Genomic DNA, 12,692 nt, shown 5'->3' with positions numbered 1-12,692 from the left:
GAGGAGGAAGCAGGCTCCCCGCTGAGCAGAGAGCCCGATGCGGGACTCGATCCCAGGACCCTGAGATCATGACCTGAGCCGGAGGCAGCGGCGTTATTAACCCACTGAGCCACCCAGGCGCCCCCATGGTTAACTTTTTATAAAAGACCAACCTAAAAGCCCTCAATGGCAACCCTAATGGGACCCCTCTCACTCCTGAGACTTTTTCTGTGTCCTCACTCAATAAAACTCTACAGGTTTACTCACTCTCCTTTGTCCATGAGATTCATTCTTTGACTCCATGAGACAAGAACCCAGCTCTCTCACTTCAATCTTATTACAAAAATTAATTTTCCTTAGACCGATCCACAACTATCAAGAATGCTGATGAATTAAGCAAATGAATTGGTTGGGGCTCACAGGTCATTCATTCATTCATTCATTCATCCATTTATTTGTTAGGTAAGTATTTATTTAGCATCTCTTAGGTCTTGCACACTATACTATGCATTGGGCCTACAGGGTCAAGTAAGTAAGATTACTGATTCTTTGCATTCCACACTATGGGAGGGTTCTAGTGTGCCCTAGCAGCTGGGTCCTCTCAGTCACCCGCTACCAGCCTAGAGCAAACAAGCAGTTAGATCAAGACCTAAGTCAGCCCCAGCTCCTCCTCGGGAAGCTGCTCCCCCACCCCAGAACTAAAAGGAAGTTTCCATAGCACAAGTCAGGAAAAGAGAAAGGAGAATGGGGCAGGAGAGAGAATGGTAATATTCTGGGGAGGTGGGCTCAGCAGGATTGTGCCTCAGCTCAAAACCCAACCTAGTGAAAGCAGATTGCTGACTTGCCCCAGCTCTACTGCTGACTGGAGCATGGAGCATCTGCTCTACAGCAGGAGTCAGTTTTAAAGAAAAACCTTCCATAAAGACTGTCAGTTCTCAGCTTTTGGTTCTTTGCTGAGGTCACCCTCCCCTCCTAATAAAGGTTGGAAACAAGAGCAATTAAGTCTTGCCTCTCCTCACACAGAGCTCATCCTGATTTAGCTAAACTCACTCCTTTGGTTTCCCTGAGAATGAAGAGGAATGCTTTAGTGAAATCATAATGGAAGCCACATTAAATTTTCATCAGCTTATTTTTATTAGTTACACCATTTTAGAAACAGGTTACATTATGTTCAATAGACTTTGTGAAAGAGAGGCAGATGTTGATAATATATCTTAGAAACATCTCAGTAAAAGATGTTTTAAACATCTGCTATTTAAAAAGACTATTGGCAAAAAGAAAAAAAAATTTTTTTGGCCTTTATGTGCCTCAGTCTCCTCATCAGGAAAATGGGGGCTAATGATGGAGCCCTGTTTGTGAGAAGTAAACAAGTTGACTTTTGTAAAGCTCTTAAAACAGTGCTGTATACCTTATAAATTCTCTGATAGTGTTAGTTACTATTTTCTGTATATTACTTATTTGTTTCCTGTATACATATATATATATATATATATATATACACACACACATATATATATTTTTAAGATTTTATTTATTTATTTTATTTGTTAGAGAGAGAGAGCACGAGAGAGAGCGAGCGCAAGAGAGTACAGCAGAGGGAGAGGGAGAAGGAGAAGCAGGCACCCTGCCGAACAAGGAGCTGAATGCGGGTCTTGATCCCAGGAGCTTGGGATCATGACCTGAGCCAAAGGCAGCTGCTTAACCAGTGGAGCCACCCAGGCATCCCCTGTATATTTTCTTATTGCTGCCCCCTGCCAACAGTGGTGTTGGCTCCTCAAGTGGTTGTCTTGTCTTTGAAATGATAAAATGTGATTAGACATTATTTAGTGATTAAGTGTAATTGTGGGGGAGAGAAGAAGTTATTTTTATGAAAACTAAATTAAAAGCTTTGGAAAGACTTAATAACAGCAAGTTTTATACACACACACACACACACACACACACATACACAGAGTATAAGAAGCTGTCAAGTGGTAGACATGGGAGTAAAATAACAATTGAGTCATTACATTCAGTTTGTTTTTAAAATGCTTTGTTCCCCTCCAATTTAAACAAACTGAAATTAGGCATCATATAAGATAGATTATTGATGTGGAAAAAATCTGAGGCAGAGGACCCACATTCAAATGAAAGGCCTTGATCCTGTAGACATACATAGAGTGCATGAATAGATATAGTGTATGTTTGTTGTGGTATTAAAAATCACAGGGAGAGGGAGGAAGGATGCTACTAGAAAAAGTCTAAAAGAGCTCCATAGTAATGGGTGCTTGGCTGGCTCATTTGGTAGAGCATATGACTCTTGATCTCAGGGTTGTGAGTTCAAGCCTCTCATTGGGTATAGATCTTGCTAAATAAATAAATATATAAATAAGCAAGCAAGCAAACAACACTCCTTACTAAGAAATAGTGATAGATTTGTATGTGATACTTAAAAAAATAATGTTTAGGGGCACCTGGATGGCTCAGTCGGTTAAACGTCTGACTCTTGGTTTCTGCTTAGGTCATGATCTCAGTCGTAGGACTGAGCCCTGCATTGGGCTCTCAGTGCAGATCCTGCTTCAGATTCTTTCTCCCTCCACCTCTGCCCATCCCTTCCCTCTCTCTCTCAATTAAATAAATAAATAAAATCTTAAAAATATAATAGGGGCATCTGGGAGGCTCAGTCATTAAGCATCTGCATTCAGCTCAGATCATGATCTCAGCATCCTGGGATCAAGCCCTGCATCAGGCTCCCTGCTCAGCAGGGGGCCTGCTTCTCCCTTTCCCACTCTCCCTACTTGTGTTCCCTCTCTTGCTGTATCTCTCTCTGTCAAATAAATAAATAAAATCTTTTTTAAAAAGATTATAAATGTTTAAAGTATGTATCATTATTGTTATAATCCCCAATTTAATTAGTTTTTCAGTTAACCCATCAACCATTATGCCGGTATGATCAGAAAAGAGGGCTCTGCTGCGTGGCAAGTGCAGTGGGCATAAAAAAGGATGGGTCTGAAAAGAAAGGAAAGGAGTTAGAGAAGATAGCATTCAAGCTGACTGTGGAAGGATGAATACAGATTGGCTGGGTTGATAAGATTGAGGCAGGCTTAAGGGAACTAGGTATGAGAAAGCACTGCATATGAACAGTACTACAAGTAATTCAGTTTTGCTAAAGTTTAAAGTATAGAGAAGAGAATATAGACAGATGAGAGTGGACAGATAACCAGAAAAGGGCCGGATATTAAAGAGCTTTACTTAATAAGAAAAGGCATTTGGAATTGATCTTATAGGTAAAGCCAAGACATAAAAAAAAAAAAAAAAATGTTGAATGTAGCAGTGACATGATCAGATCTGCATGCTAGGATCATTCTGCTAGTAATGTGGGCTTGATGGGCCAAAACTAAAGGAGGAAAATCAGCAAGAAAGTTATTTCAGTAGTCTGAGTAAGAAATGTTGGGTGCTAAACTAGGACAGTGGCAGGGACAGGGCAAGGAGGAGTGTAGTTACCTTTATTGATTTCCTCCCTACATTCAATTCCTCATAGCCCTACCCAAAGAGGACCCAAGGATTAACTCTGCCCCCTACTCTCAGGACGGGCTCTGCTTAAGCTAAGCGAACCAAGGTATCTCGTCATTCTAACCATGGTGATTCATTTCATGGATGGGCACATAGCCCTTCTTGGACATTGGGGTTACAGAAAATTGGGGTTACATTTGGGGTGCTTCTGGGGAAGGAACTTTTTCTCTAGTTAGCTGGGCATGAACAGAGAAGCATGCCAGGTTTTGATAACTTTTAACTCAAAATAATATTTATGCCAAAGTGGTCCATCTTGGGGCACTCCACTCTTGTCCCTACAGTGTCATCTAATATCCAGTTCTTATGCAAATTTCTGTTACAAAAAAACCTTTTTTTTTAATTTAAATTCAATTTATTAACATAATGTATGATTAGTTTCAGAGGAAGAGCTGAGTGACTCATCAGTCTTATATAATACCCAGTGCTCATTATACTGATGTGGTTTTGGAATATTGGTGAGGTTTGTTGGGGTGAGGTCCAGAGCTGACAACCAAAAAATGATTTTTTTTTTAAGATTTTTACTTCTTTATCTGACAGGAAGAGAGAGAGAGAGAGAGAGAGAGAGAGGGAACACAAGCAAAGTGGGAGGAGGAGAAGCAGGCTTCCTGCCTAGCAGGGAGCCTTGGCATATTTTTGGTGCAAAATGGTAGTTTATTAAAGCACAGGCATAGGGCCTACAGCAGAAAGAGATGCTGCCCCAGGGTCTTGAAGAGTGGCTGATTATATACTTGGGAGTTGGGGGAAGAAAGGAAAAGGGAGGTTTCAAAAGAATTTTCATATGCTAAAGAGGACCAACCTACAAGATATGATACCTCTAGGATACCTACAAAATACCAGAGGCCTTGACATTGTCAAGTTAAGGTTGTTTTCCAGTCTATGAAGGTATTAACACTAAGACAGCTGGGAGATTCCTGAAAGAATGTTACTCATATCCCACCCAAGAGTAGGGTGTCAGGGGAGATTACTGGCGTCAGCTTGTGTTTTGTCTTCAGCTAGCCTTCTGTTCCCTCATCAACATCATGAACTCTCCTTAATGTCCATCACCCAGTGACTTGTTGAAGAAACTGTCACCCTATTTTTAAACCAGGTTTGGTGGCATTTTCTGTATTTGCAACCAAAATAGTCTTATGATTTCAAGAGGAGAAATCTAAGGGGTGAAGAGATAGTGTCAAGAAGACATGGAGTTGAGCAGATAGAAGGGTTAAGGAAAAGGGAAGAATCCAAGAATCTTAGCTTTCTGCCATTGGTAACTACAGAACTAAGAAAAACACAGAACAAAAAAAAAAAAAAAAAAAAAAAGAAAGAAAGAAAGAAAGAAAGAAAGAAAAGATTAGCCTCTGCACACTGAGACTCAAAAGTGGACAGAAGAAAGGGGAAATAAAAGGGAACTACAAATAAGAAGCCAGAGATAAAAGTGGTAGAAGTCAGGAGAGAGTGGGGTCATGAAAAAAAGGAAATTTCAAAAAGGATGAAATAGAGAAAAACGCCAGATACCTACAGAACAACCAAGTAAGATGAGGATAAAATGTGCCCATTGAATTTGACAAGTAAGTATGCCATACTCGGGACAGGCCTAGAGACCCAGAAGCGGGCTGGCAGGACCACAAAAGGGTTTTCGGTTTTGTACCGGCCTATTTAGCCAGAGCTGCCCCACCTTGGTTGAACATCCATTTTGTTGTTTATGCAGTAAAACTTAAACTTACCCTCCCCCCCCCCCAGAGGAACTTACTTAAAAGCAAGTCCATGAAACCAGTCCCAGGTAACAAAGCCCAAATACAAGGGTGGGTCAGGTCAGGTGGAGATAATGGCCAGAATGCAGGGATAAGTCCAGTCAGGTGGAGACATCCAGTCAGTAAAGTGCGGCATACTGTCTCCCTAACTATCAAGGAGTGTGGGCCCCGCCTTTTGGCCGCCAATTCTGACTAAGGCGATAGGCTAGTTCAAATAGCTACTATGGGATGAATTGTAATTCAATTGGCCACCCGTGTATGACCTAGCATGACTGTGCAGCTTTCTCTGAGTGTTACAATCTCATTCGCCACCTGTGTGTGGCCAGGCCCAACCACATGGCCTTTGCTCTATAAAAGTTAGTCTGTGAGGCAGGAGGGGTCACCCTCTCTGTAAGGGGTGGCCCCGACTGGTCTGTTTAATGGTTGGTTTGATTCTTGATGCTTGGTGCGAAATAAAGCTTTGCTTGACCTTTGCTTTGTATAGGTCTCGCTCCTTTGACCATGGACCCATTATTGGGGGACCCAACATTGACAACCCAACAGCTTCACGCAGGATAGAAATCAAACATGAACCAGAAGGAAGTGAGAGCAGAGTTTACTGAAGACACAGAGAGTGTAGATTTGGACTGAGCATCTGGAAGCCTCTAAGAGGAGGGTGAATGTCCCCTTTGCTTGGGGTCTGGGTTTTTATTGAGGATTGTAGTCTGGTGTACATGTCCTCTCAGGCATCCAAGAACCGGTTTAAACAAAAACAAGGGTCCCGGTATCCTCCATAAGTCATTTATGCCCTGAAGCTGAAGAGGAAAATAACGCAGACAGACCTGCGCCCTCAAGCCCCAGAAGATGGAAAGTTACTAGCAATACCAAGAGATAACCAGGAGTCCTACTTGAGCAAGAGACAACCAGCCATTTCTGCTTCTGTAAACAAGCTTCAGGCCACTGCACTATCCACTGTTCCCACCTAAAGCAACCCCCACCTTCAACTTAAACCCACCTACTAGGGGTCAGCACAGCCCTTGTAGCTTGACCCCCCAGCACTTCCCTATAAAAGTTCTGTGACCCTGCTACCCGGGGCCCAGAATTTCCAATGTGAGCTGCTCAGGGTCCACCTGCATAAAATAAACCCAAGTTCTCCTACTTTTCCGTGTGTCACTTGGTTTCTCACCAGTCCGATTTTTATTTTCCATAACAGAGCTAGGGGGTTGTCTTGGGGTCAAGGTGTCTGGAGTTAGTGGTCTGGAAAACATACATGATGATCTCACATGGTCACTCCTTAGATGTTATCTACTGTGTTGGAAGATTCCAAAGAAATCATTAACTCCTTGATCCTTAAAAGAGGACATATTATAAGCATGTGTAGGGCAAGCGTGCAGGTCCTAGCAAAAATAGAACCAGGAAAAGGAACAAGAAAGCAACTCTTCATGGAATCCCTTTAGTTTCCCTATCCCAGGTACTCACTGGTGACCCGAGCAAAGTAGTTTCATCCATACTGGGAGAAGTGATCACCACCATCACACATTCAAGAATAGTCTAAAAAAATATTCTAGAATATTCTAAAAAAAATTATTTTTTAAAAAGTAAGGAGAGCAATTCCTTTTCCCCTCTGCATTGATATCAGATAGTTTACATAGCACAAAGGGAAGGAAAAGCTAGCTAGTTTGGATTCTTTCATCCAATGGATGTCATTCTGATGAGGGAACAGAAGGCTGGATGAAGACAAAACATAAGCTAACACCGGTAACCTCCCCGGACCCCCTACTCTTGGGTGGCGTATGTATGACATTCTTCCAGGAATCTCTCAACTACCCAAATGTTAATACTTTGCTAAAGGTGAAAACAACCTTAACTTGGCAATGGCAAGGCCTCTGGTAACTTGTAGATATCATGTGGGTATCTTGTAGGTATCTTAGCAAATGAAAGTTCTTTTGAAACCTCCCTTTTCCTTACTTCTCCAACTCCCAAGTATATAATCAGCCACTCCTCAAAACCCAGGGCAGCATGTCTTTCTGCTGTGGGTCCTGTCCCTGTGCTTTAATAAACCACCATTTTGCACCAAAGACATGTCAAGAATTCTTTCTTGGTCGTTGGCTCCAGACTTCACCCCACCAAACCTCACCTATACTCCAAAACCACCTCAATTCCGTGATTGCTTGGATAATTGCTAAAATGTTTATCCCTCCCTTGGAACTTAAGTAGGAAGACAAGAAAATGTTCTGCCGTTTTCCCCTTAGTAATATTCACTGAACTATCTACAGCAAAGAAATAGGGGAGTGGTGTCAGGACTGTATTTCTAATCTTATAGGAGATTTTAGAAACAAAGAAATAAACCCAAAGGAAGTTACTGGGGGATAAGCCAAACAAAAACGCATTTTCATTTTTAAACTTCAATGTGCATTTTCAGTTGACTGTCTGCCAATAGCTGGAAAGCTGGTTTGGGCCAATGTCAAAGGCAGGAAGACAAGTGCCCTTCATGGAGGTGTCCACTCACAGAAAATGGGGATCTACATGGTGTAGGTTTGTCTAATGGTCACCCAGAGCAGCATCTGCTGTTCCGGTGCCAGCTAGAGAAAATCCCATGAAAGAAAACCTGGCACCAGCGCACATATGTTATTTTCTGGAGCCAATTTACATTTTGTGCTTTTGTCGATCTGAGCCAGAACAGCATAAACAATGCCAAACCCAGTTTTCTGATTATTTTCAGGCTGATTGAATCTGGCACATGACATGGTTTTATCTAATTAACCCACATGTGGTACAAAACAAAACAAATTTGAAATGGAAAGCTCTTTCTGCCTTTATTGAAAGACTGAGGTGCATATATAATTATTTTGTCCTTGTCTCTCAGCCAGATGTATAGTTGAGAGAGGAGGGCTTTTTCTACCAGATAGCAAAACAAGTTCTTTCTATTACCTGCCTATTATAATTAAAATTTATGATATTTTATGTTTTTCCAAATCTAGCCCTTCCCTTTTCTCTCTCTGTTCCAAAAGAGAAGAAATGTATGGAAGATGCGTTCCTAATTGTAGTATAATAAGAAATATAGTTGATCTTTGTTTCTGGCTACTGGCACAAATCTGAATACCTCAGAATTTCTTGACCAATAGGATTGTCCCTTATTATTCATAAGGGACATCTTCTGAGCAGCCTAAGTTTATGCTAATGAATGGTTTAGGGTGGGGTCCCTAGATAGCTTCACGATGGGGCTAGTCACAAAAAACCAAGTAATTAGAAAGTTGGAACTTTAACCCCACCCATCAACCTCTGGGAATGAGAGGGGCTGGGGGGCTGCACACTAAAATCTATAAAAACTCTGGAACTGTGAGATTTGATGAGCTTCTGGGTTGGTGAACGCAAGAGGGTGGTTCACCCCAGTTTTAAAGGGATAGAAACTCCTGTGTCTGGCACTCTTCTGGACCTTCTGGACTCTGGAGGTTCATCTGTATCCTCTGTAATATCCTTTATAGTCAACTGGTAAACAAAAGCTAAATGTTTCTTTGAGTTCTGTGAGTCGTTCTTAATAAATTAATCAAACCTGAGGAGACAGTCTTAGAAACCCCCAATTTCTAGTCAGTCAGACAGAAACATGGATAACAACCTGGACTTGCAACTGGCATAGGAGGTGAGACTGAGGTTATAGTCCTGTGGGTCTGAGCCCTTAACATCTGAGATCTAATGCTGTCTTTAGGTTGTGTCAGAATTGAATTGAATAGAACACCCAACTGGTGTTGCAGAATTGCCTGGTGTGGGGAAACCCACACTCCCCAACACACACACACACACATTTGTGACCGGGAGTGTCTGAAGGGTTCAGCTTGAGTAGCAAAGGAGAAACACAGGCATGTTTTTTCCTTTATACTAATAAATACATGGACTGTTTAAAAACAAAAACTCAAAATTGGATGAGAGAGTCTATTTTTTTTTTTTTTTTGAAAAACAATGTTAGCCAAAGTAAAAGTTCAGCTATCAATTCAGGGTTGTAATTCTTCCACACTTATTATATTATAAAATGGTAGTCTGGAAACAGGCATCATATTTCTCATTTAGAAGTGCATCACAACATCTAACACAGCAGTGAGTACTGTGATACTCAGTCAAGTGCTGTTTCATGTTTATGGCAGCAATAAAGTTGTTAGAATAGGAAGTGGTACATAACCACCATTTTAAAAAAATATTTCATCTACTTATTTGAGAGAGAAAGAGAGTGCATGTGCACGCAAGGCAGGGGAAGGGGCAGAGGAACAAGAAGACTTCTGGCTGAGTGGGGAACCCTATGTGGGGCTGGATACAGGGACCCTGAGATCATGACCTGAGTTGAAGTCAAATGCTGAACCCACTGAGACACCCAGATGTCCCCCTAACCACCATTTTTTAAGAGAGAAGAACTGTCTCTAAAATGATCCTAAAAAAATGAATATACTTAAACAGAAATCTCTAGAGTGAAGGAGCAGAGCACAGGCCAAGTGTCATAACTTAGCTAGCATGGCTCCCATGGATGGTAAAGTCTGGATTTAGTGTGTATAATGGGGTCACAGGTGGTGGGAATTCAACCAGTACAACCCCTGTACTGTGGGGTCAAGGTCAGGAGATGACTCACAAGTGAGATGGTTGGTCCACAGGCAAAGCAGTTGGTTATATATAAGATGATTAAGCAAATAACTAAATATCTTGAAGATAAGAAGAATTGGTTAGGGCACCTGGGTGGCTCAGTGGGTTAAGCCACTGCCTTCGGCTCGGGTCATAATCCCAGGGTCCTGGGATGGAGCCCCGCGTCGGGCTCTCTGCTCAGTGGGGAGTCTGCTTCCCCCTCTCTCTCTCTGCCTGCCTCTCTGCCTACTTGTGATCTCTGTCTGTCAAATAAATAAAAGATTAAAAAAAAAAAAGAACAATTGGTTATTAAGTTTTGAAGGTTCAGATATGAAAAAGGAAAGATTAGAAAAACCCAGTGGTATTCAGTTAGAATCAGTGTAAATTCAGTTTTATATTTATATCATTGCCCATCTGTATAAGTTTTCTATTGCTACTATAAAATTACCACAAATTTAGTGGATTAAAACAATACTCATTTATTAGCTCAGAGTTCTGTAGGTCAGAAATCCAAGGGGGCTCAGTTGGGTTCTCTACTCAAGGTCTCAGAAAACCAAAATCAAGGTGTTGGTCAGGCTGGGATTTTATCTGGAAGCTCTGGGAAAGCATCTGTTTTAGTCAGGTTGTTGACAGTTATGTTTCTTGTGGTCGCAAGGACTGAGGTCCCTGTTTCTTTCTGGCTGTCAGGGCCATCCTCCACTACCTGAGGCCACCTGTATTCTTCAATATACTGTCCCTTCATCTCAAGCCAGCAAAAGCATGTCAAACCTTCTTGTGCTTCCCATCTTTGACTTTCCTTCTGCTTCCAGCTGGAGAAAATTCTGCTTTTAAAGGACTCACCTACCTGAACCATCTTTTTTCTTTTTCTTTTTTTTTTTTTTAAAGATTTTATTTATTTATTTGACAGACAGAGATCACAAGTAGGCAGAGAGGCAGGCAGAGAAAGAGACAGAGAGGGAAGCAGGCTCCATGCTGAGGAGAGAGCCCGACGTGGGGCTCGATCCCAGGACCCTGAGATCATGACCTGAGCTGAAGACAGCGGTCCAACCCACTGAGCCACCCAGGCGCCCCTGAACCATCTTTTTTCAAGGCCAAATGATTTGGGACTTTAATTATATCTGCAAAATCCCTTCACAGCAGTACCCAGTTGGTGTTTGAGTGAATAAATGAGAGACAAGAATCTTAGGCAAGCTATCTTTAGAATTCTTTTCCCCATATCATCAATGGGTTAGTAAATATCTATGTGGGAAGATATAGAAATGTTTACGTGTGTGTGTATTTCCTATACATGTCTTTGGAAAGAGCCTAGAAACGATGATACCCCAGTATCGATGAGTACACCTTGCACTCAAATGGTTTCTAAATATCATTCCCCACTAAGTGGAAATAGGGTTTCTTGGATAATTCTGTGGTTGAAGCAGGGAAAGTATAAAAGGCCTTGCAACAGAAAGTAAGGAGAGCTCAAAAAATGATAGGCCATGTTCAAAAGGATCAGGGGTCAGGATGAAGGGAATCTCATTAGCCAAATGTGACAATCTAAATAATGATAATAATGGATTAAAACCTACTGAATCAAATAGATATCCATGAGTCCTTATTCGTATAATTGGATACATAAGGGAAAAGGGGAAATCTCTTCCTAAAAGCAGAATGTTAGCTAATAAATGTTGAAGAGATGATAGAGTTAGAAATTATTCTCTTGCAATCACAAATGATTCAGGCAAAAAATATCAGTGTATGCTAAAGCCAGTGTGTAAAAGTCTGATGAGGAATGGGATATTTACATAGCCTCGAAGTAACTTCCCATGAATTACATACCAATTGCTTATTAATTATTCATTAACTATACAGTGGAGAAATCCAGCCCGTACTATTTTCACCAAGTGATAACAGCATGGCCAACAATGGGACAGATTGCCATTGTATGTTTCCCAATATGATGTACTGGGAAAAACAGACTATCCCTGCGGTGGTATTTCTGCTGACAGGCATAGCTTTATTTGAATCTTGAGGAAATACCAGACAAACCTTTGCAAAGAATACTGCAGAATTACTAGGCTATACTCTTCAAAAAATGTCAAGGTAGAGATGAGACAAAATTGGGACCAGTTACAGCTTGAAAGAGATCAGAGGCACAACAACAAAATTGTTCTAGATCCTGGATCAAGAAGAAAGGGGAGAAAAGGAAAGAAGTTTTCTCTTTGTTTGTTTTTGTTAGGAAGGACTTTTTTGACACAGTGGCAAAATGTGAATGGAATTTTGTGGCCTAGATGGCAGCAGGTATTGATGTTAATATCTTGATTTTTATGGGGATAATAAGATTATGTAGAAGAGTGTCTCCATTTTTAGGAAATGCATGCCTTAGTATTTAGGAATAACGGGGCTATGTGACTACAACTTATACTCAAATGTTTCAGCAAAAATAAGTTTTAAAAACCCTGTCGAAGGTTGAATTGTGCCCCCCAAAAAGATAGTGTTGAAGATTTAATTCCATCCCTATGAATGTGTCCTCATTTGCAAGTGGGATTTTTGCAGATGGAATCAAAGTTAAAATGAGGGCATGCCGGATTAGGGTAGTCCCTCAATACAATGACGGATGACCGTATGATGAGAGAGAGATTGGGAGGCACAGGGACACAAGAAAAAAGGCCATGTGATGGCAGAGGCAGAGGTTGGGGTGATACAGTTATAGACTGAGGATTTCTGACAAACACCAGAAGCTAAGAGACAAGTGTGCAACAGAGTCTCCCTCAGAGCCTCCAGCAGGAACCAATTCTGGTCGACACCTTGATTTTGAGCTTCCAATCTCTGGAACTGTAAGACCTTAACTTTCTGTTGCTTCTAGCC

The sequence above is a fragment of the Mustela erminea genome, chromosome 15 (genome assembly GCF_009829155.1).
Source record: "Mustela erminea isolate mMusErm1 chromosome 15, mMusErm1.Pri, whole genome shotgun sequence".
In the NCBI taxonomy this organism is placed as follows: Eukaryota; Metazoa; Chordata; class Mammalia; order Carnivora; family Mustelidae; genus Mustela; species Mustela erminea.
This window is presented reverse-complemented; position numbering follows the sequence as displayed.